Raw genomic sequence first — 6,808 nt, forward strand, 5'->3', positions numbered from 1 at the left:
TGTTTGACTTCCATTGTGAGCGCTTTACAGTAAACTCGTTTTTTTATTTTTCATAAACTGAGGGAGGAATCAAATGCTTTTCTGAAATCATCAACAGCATAGCATAACAACATTCCTTTATTATTTTGACAACCATTTCCAGAAGCCGACTACAGTATGAAGGATGTGACACAGGACACGAGTGGCGTGACATGCGGCGTTTGTGTTTAGCTTCATGGTGCTGCTAACTTCTATAGTTAGAGGCAAACCTGTCAGAGGAGAGTGACGTAGCGCTTTCAGCTGTGTGCTATTCATGTGCGCTCACACAGACATGGGGATGAATGAGAACTTCACCACTAGTCATGCAAGCTATAGAGCTCACGGGCTGGTTGTTATGTTGAGATTAGATTCACTCAGAAGCCATGAATAGTGGGAACACAATAATGTGGAGGTGGCTGTTATGTTTAGGTGTAGCTGCTACACACAGGCAATGCATTCACACACTCCAGCGGTAATGCTACGTGCGTATAGCACTTGGCCAAAATAAACAGTGTTACCACAGTCAGATGAACAGATGAACATACATATGAGAGAGAGAGAGAGAGAGAGAGAGAGAGAGAGAGAGAGAGAGAGAGAGAGAGAGAGAGAGAGAGAGAGAGCCGGCAGTGTAAGCATCCCAGTTGATGGTATCTAACTTTGGCTGCTCATCAGAGAGAAATCTTAATTCCTACAGGAATGTTGCTTTTATGTTTTGATAAAACATGGCCACGGTACACATCCAGACGTATTGGCTAGTTACGCTTTCACTATTACACTGTTACACCCAGTCTGAGCTGCCAGAGACCTGACTCTGTTTTGTGGCTTCTGCTGCCTTTGTTTTTCAGGGCTCTGATATTGTTCTTGGAAAAAGTGAAGCCCTGCTGACTCACTTTCGGGAAAACGTGTGTGAGAGAGTGTGTGTATATATTTGTCTGTCTGTGTGTGTGTGCATGTTATGTCACAGGCTAGAGCCATTATTTTACTGTTACTGGCAGACTCGACATCAGCTGTGTTCAGGAGAGACACTCTGTGAGTCTGTGAAAATTTTTTTTTTTTTTTTTTTGTTAAACTGACTATTTTAGGTTAGGAACAAAGTTGGTGATGTGCAATGTTGGGTGGACTTTACTTTTAAAAATAACAAACAAAATGATACAAATTACAATAAGTACATTGAAATGCATCTAATTGAGCAGGTTTTTGCAGTCGCTGAACTGTTGAAGTAACTGATGTATTTTAAGTATTTTAAGTAACTGATGACTTTTTAAATGATAAATTATTTTTTTAGGCTGACTGAAATAATTTTTTTAAAGTACATGTAAATCTACTTACTGTCATTTTATGTAGCAGTAAAACTAGCAGCTAACAATTAGTTGAGTGATATTGTGTTAATCCAAAAGGTAAGTTACATTATTGGTACATAAAAAAAAAAAAAAAAAAAATGTTTCATATGGGAAGTAATACAGAACTAGAAATTTATGTTGGTAAAACTTTACAATAATGTCTTGTTCATTAGTTAATGCCTTAACTAACATAATGTATTAGTAAATGTCACATTAACTAAGGTTGATAAATGCTTTAGACGTATTGTTCATTGTTAGTTCATGTTAAGTTGGCCAATGTTAACAAATGAAACCTTATTGTATAGTGTTATCGTTACATTACTTCTATTAAAATTTAAAATATGTGGCTTTGTTGGTTTTTAGAGGAAGTAATGTGTTACTTGCTCAGGTGTTATGTTGTAACTTCTAAAATATGTTGATCCAATATAAATTCAACATATATTTATATTTATTCATTTAGCTTACAAATGGGGAATACAGAATAAAGTGATTCATCTTACATGAGAAGTATAACAATATCAATATAAAGTTTCAAACATTGTCCAGATAAAAGCAAATGGTTACGTTTTCATTACTCCTAATAAAATGCACAATTATACATTAAGGTATATTACAATAACCGTGATTGAGATGTTTCAGATCAGGACATTAATGAGAATTAGTGAGCCTTACTGGCAAACACACACGCATTTTGCTTACTGTTAACATCTCGTGGGCGACGTGTTCTCTAATGAAACCTACGCCACTGTTCCCAGATGTTCCCGTAGGGAGGTTTTGTAAGGCGTATCTGACTTCTGGGAATAATATTGTCCCTAAATTACGACTAAATAAACCCACACACTGACTCCTCAGCAAATTCTCACACACTTCTGAATCTGTTTCCAGCACTAGCCAGACGGCTGTAGGAAAACCCCTCGACTCGCAGCACCACAGACGGCTCGTGTTGTTGTGAGAGACAGGGAGAGTTTAGAAGGAGAGTTGGCAGGACAGGCATCCCTAAACAAAAGGGGGCTGGAGAGGAGCGCGTGATTGTGCAAGTTTAATTCAAAGCAGGCTTGATGTTGCAACCGTCTCCAGCCACTCTCTCTCTCTGGGTGTGGAGCGGTCAAGCAGCTGGCGGCCCGAGGAGAGAGACGTGTGAGGCCTGACGTTTGGGACATGTCTCAGGGGGATTTGGGTTGTTTATTCCCAGGGACGGAGGGTGTAATTATATACCATAGAAACACATTCAAAGCGAAAGGGATTTATAAAGATTAGCTGTTTTCACAGACCAGAACTCATCTTCAACACTAGAGATGCTGTATTTCACCTTGTTTGATCGTTTAGCTGATGAAACATTTAAAATACATCTGTGTGTGTGATGCCGTTACATTACTGACTGTTTTATGGCACTTTGTCTGTGCCATAGAATTTAGAAACTAAAATGTAGTTATCACCTATATACATGTTAACAGTTTAACTTACTGTAACTATAACTTTTCTTTTCGAACTGTTGCTCTACCATGACAGTAGAAAACCTTAAAGAAAATAGTTGGTAATTAAACAATACCTGTAATAAAATAAATATAAATAAATATAAATATCAGATGAAAAAAGAAAATTGAAATATTGCTTTGGCAGACTAACTGAAATCAGTTTTAGTTGTAGTAGGCTAATAAAGTTGTAGTAGGCTAATAAAATTACTATAAAAAAAGCTATGGAGACATTTAAAAAATAGTAAAAAAAAAAAAAGATTTAAACAAATAAAAATTAAACCTGGGCATATACAAATAAAAGATGATTTAAAATATAAATACATACTAAAATAGTATATAAATGACAGTACAGTATGTACAGTATGTTTGGACATATTGAACAAACTTTATTTTTTATCTCTCATAGCCTCATTAATGTGTGGGCTGATTAGACTAAATATGGAGTCTATTTAGTCTGGTAGTCTGTAAAGTTTGGAAACTGTTGGTGTGCCTTTAAGGGGATAGTTCGTCTCCCTGGTCAGTCTTCGTAGAGGTCAGCGGGGGTCAAGGCTGGGATGCCAGTGTGCTCACACTGGAAAGTCATTCAGGTCATCCTAGAGGAAAGGTTCACTCTACAGGCAGTTTGTCATTTCTGTTATGAAACAGACAAGAATGAATCAGCTAATAAAAATTTGGATTCATTACGCACTTCTCTGTTTTAGCTGTTCACAGGTCAAAAGTTAATGACTTAGTAATCATTAAAGGTGAAGCCTGCAATTTATTTGACATTAAAGTGCCCCTAAAGGTTTCTAATTTTGTTTTGACGTCTCCTACAATAAGTTTACATGCATCCAAGGTCAAAAAACTCTTTAATTTTCTCATAATATACATTAGCACCAGCTCTTCTCTCACAGTGTCTGAAACGGTTCAATAAAGGATTCAGTCTCTCTAAACTCCTCCTTTCAGAGAGCTACTCTGCTGTGATTGGTCAGATGGTTCAGTCTGTTGTGATTGGTCTACTCTGCTGTGATTGGTCAGATGGCTCAGTCTGTTGTGATTGGTCTACTCTGCTGTGATTGGTCAGATAACCAAGTATGTTGTGAGTGGTCTACTCTGCTCTGATTGGTCAAATGACTCAGTCTGTTGTGATTGGTCTACTCTGCTCTGATTGGTCAGATGGCCTAGTCTGTTGACTCTGCTCTGATTGGTCAGATGGCTCAGTCTTGTGATTGGTCTACTCTGCTCTGATTGGTCAGATGGCCTAGTCTGTTGACTCTGCTCTGATTGGTCAGATGGCTTAGTCTGTTGTGATTGGTCTACTCTGCTCTGATTGGTCAGATGGCCTAGTCTGTTGACTCTGCTCTGATTGGTCAGATGGCTCAGTCTGTTGTGATTGGTCTACTCTGCTCTGATTGGTCAAATGACTCAGTCTGTTGTGATTGGTCTACTCAGCTCTGATTGGTCAGATGGCTCAGTCTGTTGTGATTGGTCTACTCTGCTCTGATTGGTCAAATGACTCAGTCTGTTCTCTGTTGTGATTGGTCTACTCTGCTCTGATTGGTCAGATGGCGTAGTCTGTTGACTCTGTTCTGATTGGTCAGATGGCTCAGTCTGTTGTGATTGGTCTACTTTACTCTGATTGGTCAAATGACTCAGTCTGTTGTGATTGGTCGACTGCTTTCAGCGCGTCATAAACCAAAGTTCGCAAAAGTAACTTTATTTATCTGCACTTTGATCTTTTGAAACTTTGCAGACCTTTTACATTCACAAACAACTGTATTACACACGACATAAAAGGCAATATTCGAAAAAGCATAATAGAGGCACTTTAAAAGGCTTTTTGTCAGCGCTTAAACTAAAGTATCTGTACAAAATATTGTTGACCAGCCAGAAATTACTCACTTTACCTTTAATAAGACAATAATCAGCCTAATGATTTTGATATTTATTTCAAGCTGAAACTAAGTTAGTTTGCACTTTTATAAGTACACAATGAAACAACTCGCTTTTGTTTGGAATCTACTGATTTTCCCTCCTTTCCCAATAAACCTCTTGTTTCATCTCCTCTCATGTTTCTGTCTTCCCGGTCCTCCCGTCCTTTCATAACCGAGAGTGTGTGAGTGTAAGTGTGGGAGAATGCCACTGAAAGTCCCCTCGGGCTAAAGGGGGCGTGGGGTCCCATCTGTCCCGCACAGATGGCTGATGTGTTGGGTTAACAGAGCAGTTCAACCTGCCTGTCTCTGGGTCGTCTGTCACGTCTGATCTCAGCTGGGTCTGGTCTGGAATCTGAAGGTCTAATCTGATCTACATCAGGTCTAATCTGATCTACGAAGGCCTGATCAGGTCTGGAAAGTGTGTTCATGTGTAAGAAGTGTGACAGTGTAATTGAAACCAGTCTTAGAAAGTGCAGGACAGGTTTTACATAATCCCATTACCTCACTACCTGTTTATTTGTTCATTCATTGACTTCGTTTGCATGTTTCCACTGATCGAGTGAACAAGTCCCATCAAGTTGATATCTTAAAACACTGTTTGACTGAAGGGCGACACAAGCTTCCTCGATGTGTGATTTGTGTGTAATACTGTTGACATTGGGTCCCGGCCAGAACAACGACTGGAATTGGCACAGAAAAACAGAAAGATTGAGAATAGGATTGCAAGCGAAACCGATAAACAGATATGGGGTGGGGGATATAAGGGCCTCTCTTGCCCCCAAAAACAATGACCCACCTCAGCCCATTGCTCTAGATATCCTCCCGTCGGCCCCTCAGCGGGCGGATTACAATAATAAGCACCTTACAGTTTGATGAGGGGTTGAGGAGGGCTCCTGTGGTCACCATTCACTTCTGCTGTGAACATTTGACCTAGTTCAATCACAACACTCTCTATTATCATAGAGCAGTGGGTTTTAAACTGGGGGATCTGAAGGAAATGTGAAACTTTATTTGATTTTATATATGATTTTCGACATCTTTTATATATACACACACAAACTATGTATTTGTATTATTGATATACATTTAAAATGTTATAGATTTTTTATATATATATATATATATATATATATATATATATATATATATATATATATATATATATATATATATATATATAAATGAATTAATCTGTATTAATAAAAAATACAAATTTAGGAAAATATTTTCCAGATAATATTTAAAGGTATAGCGGAGGATTTTTTACTTCCAGGTGGATCACCTATACTATTGGTCCTCCTAATTGTCAATCATTCTGGTGAATCAATCAAACTTTTCAAAAAGTGGAGAGGGCGGGTCTTATCTAAAATTCGGAAAGATCCTCCGCTATACCTTTAATATGTTGAGTATGAGTATTTATGATGTATTGATGAGAAATGATATATAACAAAATATAACGAGTATTTTGGTTTAGTGCAATAATTCTTTAATAGTTTGATCATAGGAGAAAACATGCTTTTATATGATCACACACATGATTCATAATTTTTTCTCTGTCCCAGTATAAATAGGTCTATCTAGATGAAAGCCTTGTGAGCTAAGTTAATCGTAGAGACGAAGCTTTTATGAAACGCTGTCCAGATTATTCACTAAATTGCTGTTGTTGCATTAAAGAAAACTTGACTGAGTTGAACAAGGGGTTATAGCTTGTTAGAGCAGCAGTGTTATTGACACAATGACACTATATGGTGCACATGTACAGTAAGTCATGCAGTTCAGGTCCAGCTTTTTGTCCTGATCCCATTCTCCCTTCAATTTCCTGCATTGGAATCCCATAGTCAATGGTTAACAGCTGCTGTACTCTTTCTTGACTTCGTCGATTAAGTTTTGGCTTGAGGGAAGCGGTCAATCAGGCGTTTCTGACTTTAATGGGCTATACAGTATACTTGCATTGGCGCCCAGGTAGTGGTGATATTTTAGCCAGACCTTTACTTAATAAACTAATTCCTTCTGGGAAATACGGATGTAAGTTAATGATTCCTCAGATGTTTAGACAGAGGTT

This window comes from Scardinius erythrophthalmus (genome assembly GCF_964197995.2).
Source record: "Scardinius erythrophthalmus genome assembly, contig: HAP1_SCAFFOLD_288, whole genome shotgun sequence".
NCBI lineage: Eukaryota > Metazoa > Chordata > Actinopteri > Cypriniformes > Leuciscidae > Scardinius > Scardinius erythrophthalmus.